Source organism: Eublepharis macularius, chromosome 1 (genome assembly GCF_028583425.1).
Source record: "Eublepharis macularius isolate TG4126 chromosome 1, MPM_Emac_v1.0, whole genome shotgun sequence".
NCBI classification, from domain to species: domain Eukaryota; kingdom Metazoa; phylum Chordata; class Lepidosauria; order Squamata; family Eublepharidae; genus Eublepharis; species Eublepharis macularius.
The window spans coordinates 53,534,511-53,547,785 of record NC_072790.1 but is presented as its reverse complement, the minus strand read 5'-3'; positions in this window follow the sequence as shown (position 1 = coordinate 53,547,785).

Genomic DNA, 13,275 nt, shown 5'->3' with positions numbered 1-13,275 from the left:
CCCCCCGTTCAAGCTCCTGAACACCTCAGCTGTATAGCAGTGAGGGAAGGACTTGCAGGCTGGGGTTCCTGAAGGCAGCCTGCCCCTGCTGCTGGCAGCCATCAAAGCAGTACCAGCCCTTCAGGCAGGCCCCTTTACCAACCAATAGGGAAGCACCAAGGGTGCTCACCGGCCCGCACCCTATCTCAAACTCAAACCTGCCATGACGCTGCTAACTGGCACCACCCTTAGCCAATAATCTGAATCCCTGAAATAGGTGCAAGGTAGGTGAACAACCCCCCCCTCCCCTTCCTGAGTCCAATTGGAAAGAGGGAAAAAAAATTCCTACCTGGCTCTGGTAAAAGCAGCCGACGAGTCCTGCATGAATACAGGGTGAGGAGGGTGGGCCGAGTGACTTTTGCAACTGCGGTTGGAGAAGGGCGGAGTGGCCTCCTAAGGCACTTAACTCCGCCCCACCCAGCCAATCCTAATATGGGAATGGGGGGTGGTGCTGCCTCCCTCCTTCCAGCGTGGCAATCCATGGCCCCCGGCTCAGACAGCATTGCTGCACGCTGGGAAGGTGCTGCATAAAGGAGAAGTGTATGGGAGGGAATCTGTGTGGATCTAAACTAGCCTGGGGATTGTTGGTTGAAGGATAGGTACAGGAGGATGTCTGGCAGGGAAAGAGGGTCATTTTGGAAAATACAGTTGTGGCTGGAAGGAAGCTTGTTGGTCTCTAAGGGAAAGTAATATAATAGCACTAGCTTTGGGTACTGCTGGCACCCTCTTATTTTACCTTGGAGGTTCTTGGTCTCTCTGTTTTATTGCAATAAATAGACTGGATTGGATCCTATACTAAAATAAATGGTGTGAGTTCACAGATTCAATTATTTACTTATTTTATACCTCATCTTTCTCCCCAAGTGGCTTGCATCATTCTCCTCTCCTGTATTTTATCCTCACAACAACTCTGCGAGGTAGGTGAGGTTGATAAAGAGTCACCGACCCAAGGCCATTCAGCAAGCTTAGTTTCCAGCAGGGATTTGAACCGGAATGTCCTAGATCATATACTGACACACTAGCGCCTACACTATACTGGCTAAAAGAACTGGGCTGAGATCCAGACCAAGTTCAGTGATTTTTCAGTGGGACAGAGTACAAAGGAAGAGATTTAGGCATGCACAGATCAGGAGATTTTACAATTTTGGACAAGGCTGTGTCTGTGCTATTTCCAAACACATTTTTCCACTTTGTAGTGCTGTGTGTGTATGCATGAATGTTAACACAGACACACACATACAGAGGGGGGCACTTTTTAAAATACAACTCCCCCCACTGTTCCTATGGATGTGCACAAAAATTTTAGACATGGTCATGTCTGGAATCTTTAATATATTTGGCTATTTTTTAAATTGCTGTTACTACTCTTGTTCAGATACGTTATTCTATACTTTATTCATTCCCATTGGTTTCAGTGAAACACATTTTGACCTGTAACTTAAAATTTCCATCTAGTTTAAATTCTCAGGGATCCTGCCTATCCAATTTCAAGCAGATAGATTCATTTTAGAGGCAGTAGAAATTCTCATTTGAACAGCAGTCGGGAGACAAATGAATTGATGCATTTTTCCTTCCTTACCTGGGATCTACAAGTGGAGAATGGGGGTGGGGGAGGCATTTTTAAATAAAAATAGTGCATGTGGATTTGGGGAATTAAATGTAAAGGAGGATTTGGATTCACAAGGGGAGTTGTTGTCTTTCAACCAAATATCACCAAAATTGCAACAGTGTGTCTTCTGCCTGTTCTTCAAAGAATCTTCAAGTTTCAGGAAAATTGGACAAAGAATTCTACAGGCCCCTGAACAAACCCAGGCGTTCGACTTAACAGAGGGAAAGAAAACTTTTTCTCCAAGGAGATTGGCAGCTCTCTGCAGTTTGGGATTGGCTGGGAGTGCTCTTGTTCCTCCCTTGCAAGGGTCTGATTGGAAGGGAGAGATGTCATTTCCAGGAAATGCAATAAAAGAAAAACTTTTATGCTGCATACTGATAAATCAAAGACAAAAGAGCAATTGGTGCGAAGGGAAGAATTCGACGCTTTTCGCATCAGCTTCATCAGAGGGATTTTCAAAATTCCTTTCAGTGTATGTGCACTAATTGCCAAGTGCACCAAACTTCATATTTAAGATAAGGCTCTAGAGAGCTAAGCATCAGAACGTGGCGGAGGGGCAGATTTTTTTCAGGGAGGAGGCTTTGTTATTGCGAGCATCTTGGTTTTGTTTTACCATTCCAGAGAATGAACATAATGATGATTAGAAACAGCAATTTCTGTGTCTTTGGCTTGGGAATTTCGATTTGCACGCTGCTAATAAATATATTTAAATTATTCTTGATGTTAAATGACAGTTAAGTGTTCTGATCTTTCCTTTTAACAATACATTGTTAATTCCTTACGTACGTGCTCTTATTTATACAACGTGACTGTGATAATTTGAAATCCATGGTTCTTCAAGTCCCATCGTTACACATTCCAGTAAAGATTTTATCAATATTGCTTTCAGTAGTTTCATTATACTAGAATATTTTCCTCTGCTTGGATTTGCTATAATCTGTCTGATTACAGGCAATATTCTTCTGTTATACAGGCTAGTCTGTTAGAAATGTCTGCAAATATTTCAATGATACTACAAGTGCTTTTCAGAGATTTCAGTGACTCAGAGTTTGTCTACACAAGATCCAGAGGAGTTAGCCGCATTAGTCTGTAGTAGCAAAATAGTAAAGAGTCCAGTAGCACCTTTAAGACTTATCAACTTTACTGTAGCATAAGCTTTCGAGAACCACAGTTCTCTTCGTCAGATGCAATCTTAAAGGTGCTACTGGACTCTTTACTATTTCTCTGCAGAAGACATCTTACACAGGGATCCTCAAGTGACTTACTTTCTGTGTGGTCTTATATTCAAATGTACTCCATCTCCCTAGCAGTGCATGTGTATCCACAATGGGAGGCAAGTGTAAGTTCTTTCATTTGAGCATCCCTGTGTAAGATGTCTTGTGTAGAGAGGCTCTCAGGTCACCATGGGGTGCTTCACAGCCCTATCTAGTGCTGGTTTACAAAAGGGTTGTGTGACCCATTAGTAAATCTATACAACTTAATGTCACATTACTGTCATATGTATGTCTTTTAAGTTTAAAACTGGACAGACTTTGTTTGACCACATGGGCTGCATTCACACAGTTGTGTACTATGCTTCCTATTGTTGTGCTATAGCAATTGTTTGCGACTGGATATTCTTGTGTGGACAAAGCATTCTATTGCACGCAATTGATGTAGTGCAACAATAACACAATAGACAATGATGTATGGATGAAGCCACAGATACCATCTCTTGCACAATGGTAAGCAGTGGACAATTTATGATATATATGTAAATAAATGATGCTTTGCATATCAGCTTTCCTTGTGGCTGCCATCAAGACCAGGCTGTCTTGACCTCTGACTAACCCCAGCTCAGTGAAAAGACAGCAATTCTTTCCCTTCTGCTAACCACAGTTAAATATGGATATTGTCAAGAGGCAAACTCTTAAACATCTGCTAACCACCTAGATACATGCAAGTGTATAATAGGCAAACTCTATGTTAAAAATACACCCGCAAATTAGGAATATTTTGCCTCCAGGTTCTTATTTAACAACCCTTAAGTATTTATAACCTCAAGCAATTAAATCTGATGGCTCATCCATATTTAAATCTAGAGCAATGTCTTAATTATCTTCTTATATGTGCAACGCTGGCATGCTGTGCAACATTGTATCTACGTTTGATATCTTCAAATCCCTTGCGTAGCATAGGATGCCCATCTGTTCTTTGATTTACAGTGGAGTTGTAGATCACCTTTATATAGACGATCTACATTCAAGCTAAGGCCCTAGAGAGCTACGCTTTCTTGACTTTTTACAAGGAGGCAGGGAACACACATGCTCCCCTGCCTTTGCCAAGTGGTACAATCTTTGGAAAGACCTGAAGAGAGAAGTGTTTAGGGAAGAACTAGGGAGACTATTCTAGTATAAACTACATGAGGCACCGAACACCAAGTAGGTTGGGAAAATCCCAAGCCATCTCACGCTTTACATCATCAAAATGGTATGCATGGAGGGAAATGCGCACCTGAGCATGTGCATGCACACAGAGCTGGAATGGCTGCGTTGGTCCCTGCTTTCCACTAAGCATGCTTTTGCAGAGGGCTGTGAGGGGCAGGCTGTTCATCTTTGTATCTCCTGGGCAGGCACATGTCTCGGTCAGTAAGATGAATGGCCCCCTCCCCATAGCCCTTTTCTTTCTGCAAAAGTGTGCTGGGTAGAAAGCAGGGATAAATTATGCCCCTCCTGCTCTGCACATGCACTTTGGAGCCCGTCCCCACCCCACAAACATTGTTTTGAAGTGGATTGTGGCCACATGTTAAACACAAGTTGGGTTGGAGTTTCTCCCAACTCACCTTATGTTTAGTGTCTTGTGTAATCAGAATTACAGAAATAATGAATACTAAGACCAGGGTTGCATAGGCAGGCATCGGCAAACCACTTCTGTTAGTCTCTTGCTGTGAAAACCCTGCCAGGAGTCACCGTAAGTCAGCTATGATTAGCAGGCACTCTCTACCACATTAGGGAATAGTAGTTGGTTTGTGGATTGTACTTTTTCATTCAGGGTACAACCAATATGTTCTTTCCCTAGAGTACGATAAGGTCATTTTTAATGTCCAGCAAGTCAAGATGAAAGAAGATAGCCATAGAGAAGCAGGTGCCGAGAGCCTACATCTAAGAGAATTTCCACATTAAGTTTCAAGCAGTTTGTGTTTCAAACTGCAATGTGAATGTGAGAAGTATTCCGGCCAAAATGTCCATTCATATTATATCTCCTCCACTTTCCTTCTCACATTAACAATGATTAGCCATTAATAAGAATTAAGGTGAGAAAGAATAAAAAGTAATTTAAAGCTTCCTCATGATAACACCAGACTTGCATTCCGATGCCACAACTAACCTCATCTTATTCATACTGGGCCTGCACTTGGCTAAAAAATCTCTGGTTGTATCCAGAGTGGGCACTTAATCATATGGGAGTTTGTCTCCTCCACACAGACTGAGATTTTAAAACATAGATTAATCCTATCTTAGAATCACCATTGTATGGATGGTAGAACTAACTCCAGTTTGACTGCACACCAGCATTCAGATGCCACAGCAAACTGGAGTTTAATTCAAGGCTTCTGAAACCAGAGAGCTTTCAGTGGCTTCTGTCCAGGAGGGGAGCATGCAAGCACAGCAATAAGCCAGATTCCAGCCCAGTGCAAATTGTGGCTCATTGTCATGTTTGAATGCAGCCAGAAAGTCAAGATAACACGTTAATTCAAAATATGTTGCTAGATGACCTTGCTTTGAGAACCAAGGGTTTTCATTGAGTTATGGGTATTAGCCAATTTCTAAATATTTTGTGGTTTTGAAAGCTCATCATTCTCCTGAAATGCTTGTGGGCAATGCAGTCCCAAGCAGAGTGAAATCCATCTAATTCAATTGAAATCGATAGCCTTCGAAGGATGTGAAGCTTAGAATTGTACTGTAAGAAATTTTATGGTCAATTTCAGTGAGGTTGGTACAAGCTCTTTCAGTTACTTGTGGAATGAAAATATACTGGGAAACTAACATAGAAGATGGTGAAGGCATTTGGGAATTTCAGATATATTGGTTCAATGAACAGCTAACTCTTACATAATTTTTGGATCAATTAGGATTTCTGTTGAAATGGAACTGAGAAAAGAAGTTCTTTGAGCCTCTCTTTGGGGAGACATATAGGCGGCAGATGCTTATGAGTGTGATTCTGTGATGCTGTTTGTGTTCAAACTGAAAGGCCTGCACTTATGTTGCAATCTTGCAGTTTTGATATTCTCTCTTTGATAAGCATGAAATGAGATTTTGAAGATAAGAAGCTGCTCATTTTTTTTAGGCTACCAAATAGGGCTAAGAGATGATTGGAAAATTCTAAACATTATTGTACTGTTAGTAGCCTCTTTACTATTTACTAAGTAACGCCAATTCATACTACCGACTTCTAAAAAAAAAATCTGCATTTGAATTTCTAGCCTTCCTATGATTATAAGATACCTTTAAATACTGGAACACATTGAGAGTTTGGAATAGGAATAGTCTGACTGTCCATCTATCTATCTAGCACGTATTTGTTCTGCCCTTTGAACAAGAAGCTCAGGGTCAGCATCAGCTAGAACAACCGTAGTAACATATAAAGAGCAAAAGGTAGATATTGCAATGCATTATATATAAATAAAACCTGTATTGAAGACAAGTGCCTGTCTTCAGTCCTTTCAGTATATCAGATTCTCCTGTTACTCTTAGGCAGTGTCTATATCATTTCTTTGGAAAATGCCATTTAGGAGATCTCTGGGCATAGGGATTTTCCTCTCTCAAACTGTTCATCTGTTTTGGTAATCAACATAATTTAAAAAAACAGAAAAGAGATTTGGAACTATTTCCTCCTTATCAGAGCAAGTTACTTAATCTGAGATAAGAACGTCAATCTTTACAAAAGATGCAATATGTGAAGTGCAATTTTTTAAAATATTGTGACGCCCCCCTCAAAACTCAGAGTGGGACAGACCCATTTTGGTTTGTAAGGGAATATCTTGGTTTTATGTTCTCATGGTGCCATTTAGTTTATTGTTGTAGAACTGTGCATGAACAATGTAGCAATTATGTGAGAAAGATAGAATATATAAATACAGACCGTACATCGCTACTCTGGGAGGAAATTTGATCTTCCACAAAGCTTCAGAGGCTGTTATTTGTAACTTTGTTCATTTCTAACTGTTGCTAACCAGTTTGTGACTTCTGTCTCTGAGCCAAGGGTTAACAGCTAGGATAATGTGTTTACAAGTGTAATTCAGTTTTTACTAGTATAATTAAATATGCATCATGAGCCATATAAATATTACACAATTTGTTTCCAAGTAAAATCCAAGTAGGTCCTACAGCAACTAATTCCACAGGTTAATTGTGCATGATACTAAAATGTGTTTCCATTTAGTATGCTTGATATTGAATGGTGCCACCAATTAAACCTTGCTCTTTTGGCTTGCGCACAGTAGCAAAGTGAGGCTGCACAGGTGATACATGTTGTTGCTACTTTGTGTCTGATAAAGTCAGATTGGAACTATTGGAAATTAGTTTTCCTATGACAGAGGAAGTGCTAAGTGGGAATTTTTGGACCAGCCATCAGCCCTGCGATTAGAGAGTGAGTGATGTTTAGCCACAGTTCTTTTTCAAACTTTAAACAAGTTTGGTCTTTGACAATTTGAAAGGGACTATATGAATTCACTTCCCTGGAAATGTACTTTATTTATTGATTTGAATTATTTTTATGTTTCCTTTCTGCTCAGTTTAGGATCTCCAATGTGGTAAACAATTAAAAAAAAACCTTTAAAGCAAACTTTTAAAAATCATTAACCCTATACACATGTGTGTCCAAGAAATGCCATTAGAATCACACTTATTAGCCTGCTTTCTTCCTATGCATGTTTAGGTCCACACTAACACAATGCCTTTGCATGGACCAACAGCCCACATGCCTAGGCTCCATCCCTGTAAAGGGAACCCTTAAAAAGCAGCATTCATATTCGCAGAGGTCTATGTACTTTATATCCTCAAAGGCTCTGTGAAAATGTGGATCTGAACAATAGAAGGCAGGAAATAGAAAAGTGGGCACAATTTGCTCTTCCAGCATTGTCTGTATGTGATAGACTATGTTTGTGCTAGAGGTGAAATTCTGCCTATGGTGGTTGAACAGTTATGGCTTATTTGCACATGGTTCAATCATCCAGCAATGAACATGAACGTGTTATCCATTTGTAAGTAATAAGAGGGTTTGGATTTTGAAATAGTTTCTTCAGGGTGCAATTTTATTGGTCTCATTATGAAGTGTAGTGTGGAGAGTGCCCTCAAGTCACAGCTGACTTATGGTGACTCCTGGAGGGGTTTTCATGGCAAGAGACTAACAGAGGCAGTTTGCCATTGCCTGCCTCTGAAACCCTGGTCTTTGTTGGACATCTCCCATCCAATTATTAACCAAGGCTGACCCTGCTTAGCTTCTGAGATCTGGCTCACCTGGGCTATCCAGGTCAGGGCCATTACGAAGTACTTTTCATTAATTCAAAATTCAGAATGAACAGTAAAGGAAATGTCAGCCTTCTTTAAATCTAGTAATCTGCTATGCAATTTAAATGTAAAAAGATTATTAACCTTGGTTGACCACTGTTTTGCTCAGCAAAACCTTGTTCTTAAATGTACCATTTAATAATTTGAGCAAAATGACTTGCTTGTTTTTGTTGTTTTTACACAGGATTCATTTTGATTGTTAACAAAGTCTGTATATTATTTTTTTGGTCTTATTTTTTTTAATTGCTAGGGTTATATTAATTAAATTCCACATTTGTTTTGACTTGTAATAAATTTAAAAAATCCCATTGAAAACAGTGGTAATACTTTGCATTAAGATACTTGTAATGTTAACATTTAACTTGCAAAAACATTATGCACCAAGGAACAATCTGCTAAATCTTTAATGTTTTCCCAGACAGTGTTGTTAAAAACCTGACAGATTTTAAAGCAATGCTATATATAAACTTGCAGCTACTTTAATGCTGTTATTCTACACATAGAATTCACAGCTTTTTAATAGCACTATATGTAAAAGTAAAGGGGAAGCCCCCATGCGGATGGCCAAATACACACAATGGGGCCAGCCGCAGCTGCCATGCACAGTAGTACAAACTAAGAGGAAGCTCCAGTTTTGGAAAAACACTTAACAATTTGGAGATAACTGCTCTCCAAGTTAATAACTGTGACTATACATGTGCACAGATCACAAGCTTCAAACCCTCAGAGATCATTAGTAATGTAAGTGCCAGATCCCCCCTCTGCTGGGACATTAAGGGGATCTGGCAACCCAGAGGAGGAGGAGGAAGGTGGGTGGGGTGGGGGAGAAGTCAAAGGCATGGGCTGTGAAGCGAATGAAATTGAGGTTTCCCCTCCCCCGTGATTCCTTGCAGAGCCCTCATTTGTATTCCAATTATTTCCATAGTGCCTAAAGAAAAAGGCATAAGACATTTTTCTCGTATGGGGCTACCTTTGAAGAGTGTCCAGAATCTGGTTCAAAACACACCGGCAAAGTTTTTAACTGGTACTTGCCATGCTGAACATGTATCGTGTTGTAATAACTTTATTGGCTGCCAGTGTCTTTCCAGGTCCAATTTTGAATGCTGGTGTGTTGGCCTTTCAAACCCTAAATTGCTTGGGGGACTACCTCCCTGTGACCTGAGCCAGCCCCTGTACTGCATGTCCACAGTAGCAGTGGCCAGGTTGATGGGTATGGGGAACAGGGTGGTCTCAGCTGTGGCCCACAGACTTTGGAAGGATAGAGAGCATTGTATGATTGCATAGGCACGATCACCTCCCTCCACCCTCCCTGCAACACAATTCTTAAGCAACGTTGTGGTGCACACACTAGAAAATAGTGAGCTGATTTCAAAACGTTGATTAAAAAGCAATCTTTTGTTTGCACATTTAGAGATGCTCCTTATAAGAATTAGTGACCCAGTTATGATTTGAGCTGTTATGGACACCACTAATGTGCATACTTAAATGCACTGATATGTTAAATCCAAAACCTGCTGGTTAAAAAAAAATCATATACAAACCCAAAATCCCTTCAAAATAAGATTCGGTTTACAAAATTTGTCCCTTTCCTTTCTGCTCTCATCATGGCTACCAAGGCAGCTAACTGATTAAAAACATACACAATAAAAACAGGTCTTAAAAACCATAAAAAGCAATAAAAACACATCATTAAAATAATGATAACAAAAGCTAAAATACACGTACATAAACATAAAAACAGCAATTAAAACACATGGCAGGAAGGAGAAATTGCTGAGGGAATGCCAGACAAAACATAAAAGTCTTCACCCGCTGGCAGATGGCAATACAAGGGGACAGACAAGTCTTCTTGAAGAGACAGTTCCAGAGTCTTCTGCCATGACCACGAAAATCTTCTATTTGTTGCCACCCACATAATCTCAGAAGACAGAGTCACCTGAAGCTGGAGCTTGGAAGATGATCACAGTGGTTGGGTAGAGATCCAGAGGAGTTAGCCATGTTAGTCTGCAGTCTGCATCTGACGAAGAGAGCAGTGGCTCTTGAAAGCTTATGCTACAATAAAGTTGGTTAATCTTAAAGGTGCTACTGGACTCTTTGCTATAGTGGTTGGGTAGATTTGTGAGAGAGTACGTGGTCTTTCATGTAAGCTGGTCCCAGTTATATAGGGCTTTCACAATCAATACAAGCACCCAGAATTGTATCCAGAAACAAACTGGAAGCCAGTGTAGATTGGCCAAGACTGGAGTGACATGATCCCATTCCAGTCAACATCGTGGCTGCATCATTCTGCACCAATTGCATATTTCCACATACAGAAAGCAAAATGGACGTGATAATACTAATGTTATTGGTCAAAATAACTGCCAGATACTTAGTGTGAACTATGTTAAGAAACCTTAGATACTGTGTGCCATGCACAGAAGTTAGTTGCCAAGGCCCTCTTCTTTGAGTAGCTTTTAGGGACATTTTTTTCTGAGGCATGCAGGTTGTTTTTCATTTTTTTCCCTGGAGTATCTGGCTGAATCCCATAAGAAACCTCAGTTAATTGACTCCTAAAGTATGGCTACATACAGATATATGTTAAACTATTTGATGATTTCCTGTCACCCAGTTTCCACAGGAGTGCAGTACAGCAAGAAATTTAAAACTCACTTAGAGCTTCAGCATTTTGGTACCGGAAGTCATTTTGAACACAGGATGTAGAGAAACAAAATATTCTGATAGCTTTTGGACCAACTGATATTCAGTGTTAGATACTGAAATATCTAAAAGTTGTAGTAGCAGACTGTAGTATTTCTAAATATCTAATAAAATACAGTTAATTGATTATGTCTACCACTGGATCCATCTAGCTCAGTATTGGCTAGTCTAACTGGCAGAGGATCTCCAAGATCTTGGACTCAGAAAGCGCTTCCCAATATATCTTCCCTGAGATCCTTTAGCTGAAAATGCCAGGCACTGAACCTGGCACCTCCAGCATACCCGCTTGTGCCTACCAGTGCCAATGTTGCATCCTTAATTGCAAGTTTAATACTTGACTTGAAGGACCAACTGCCACAAACCCTGGTTTAAGTTTCAAAGAGGTTTTCAACACCTCAAATAGATCCATAGATGCCCTAAATTTCGGTATCAAGATTTTATTTGTGCTGCTGTCCAATTACAGTAAAGTGGACTTATGCCCTTGTTTCTGTTGGGATGGCCTGATCTGCTGCCTGATTGGTTGTTCTGAAGTGACAAAGGAGACAGACAGCTGTTCAGGAGTCTCCCCACGTATCTGAAGAAGTGGGCTCTTCATGCTGCCACAAGAGTCCTTTTTTGATACAAACATGGCTATCACTTGTAATTTCCCTTTAGTTGTTCATATGGAGTTCTTGTAGGCTTTGTCACAGTACTGTTTACTGCATATCTGTTTCCTCACTTACCCTCTCTTGAATCTTACAGCTAAGGCTATGTCCACACAGGGCTGTCTCCTGTTTCGTGTTTTGTGCCAGGGATAGAAATGAAACCATGTTCCTATCACCTCATAACAAGTGGCTTTCAACCAGTCCTCAGAGTGCTTCTGTGTTTGTGCAAGCCTCACAAAAATTCTTTCTTGGAATGAGCAGAGTTGAGTTAGGATGAGCAGAGTAATTACAGTAGCTGTGAGTCCAAGAACAACTGGCTGGGAAGCAATTCTAGGTAATCAACATTTTAATTTACTGTTGACATCCCTACGGCCCATTTTAAAGGCCCAGAGATTTTTAGTATATATATTTTGAAATGCTTCATACAGAATGCTTGGATTTCATTCTATACCCCTCTATTCCTTTGTTATTTAGCAACTAACAATGCACTTTTTTTGCAAATTCCATATTATGTTTTTCCTTCCATACTGGGAAAGGGGCAGAAAAGTGCAGTGTTAATGTGATGGCTATTCAGCGGCTGAAATGCGCTTGCCATAGTTTATGCAAATTGAAAATTGCCTGATAGTGAACTGAAAACCATATTGCGCGCGCACACACAAAAAATCCCACTTGTAATGTGCTGATAATTAAACTCCTTTGACAATTACATCATGCACTATCAGGCTTAGCCAGATCCATTACTCATGATCGGTGCCTTGGACAAAACAAAGCTGGTTCACTGGGGACTGTCAGCTCAGCAGATGCTCCTATAGAAGAAAGCAGCCAAGCAATGTTTATGTAATATGAGAGACCCAGTATGTGAAGGAAAGATACAGCTTCAGCTTGTGGAATATTTGGGCAGGATATAAAATGAGGGGAAAATGATAGGAAGGCACCATATTGACTACACCGCATGTGAATGCCATTCGGCGTACGTGTTTTGTTCGCCTGCTGCTACCAAATCTCTTTTGCAATACCCCACTGAATATCTTTGAAACAAATTTATAACTCCATCTTGCATGCCACCAGCCTATATATTTTTAAAAAAATTGCTAGTGGTTTAAGGACATGGAAGAAAAACTGATGCTGTACATATGAGATGAGATTTTATAAAATGGTCTTTGATGGTCCATGAACTATTTCATTTGGATTGCAAATTGCAATGCATGATTTAAATTGCAGCATGTAGTTTGTCACCTTTCGGTAACATTGTGCAAAATTTAAAGCACCGGAAGATTAGATTGCTGGACACACACACACACACACACACACCAATTGTGTTTTATAAACTCAGGATTCACACTCATAGAGCTTTTTGGTGTTCTCTGCTACTCACACAGTCCATAATATCATGGGAACTGAGGGCTAGTTTATATTTTATCCCAACATGTTGACCGTACATGTTGTGGAGCACAGAATCCTTATCTGCATTATACAAAGCAGGGAATGAATCACCTGACTAGGCAAATGTTTGCACATACTTCTCAATTACCTCTAAATGTTCTATTTATTTGTCTGTTTCATTTACAGTCTATCTTTCTCGCAGAGGCTCAAGTCAGATTGCAAAAATTAAAAACAACATCTCCAATGAAAACCATTTTCTAAAAACTAGAACAACATCCCTTCCATAGCAGTGCCCCGTTTTGCACATTCTGCAATATGACACTAGTGGGAGAGTTCTCCTGACTTCATCAGG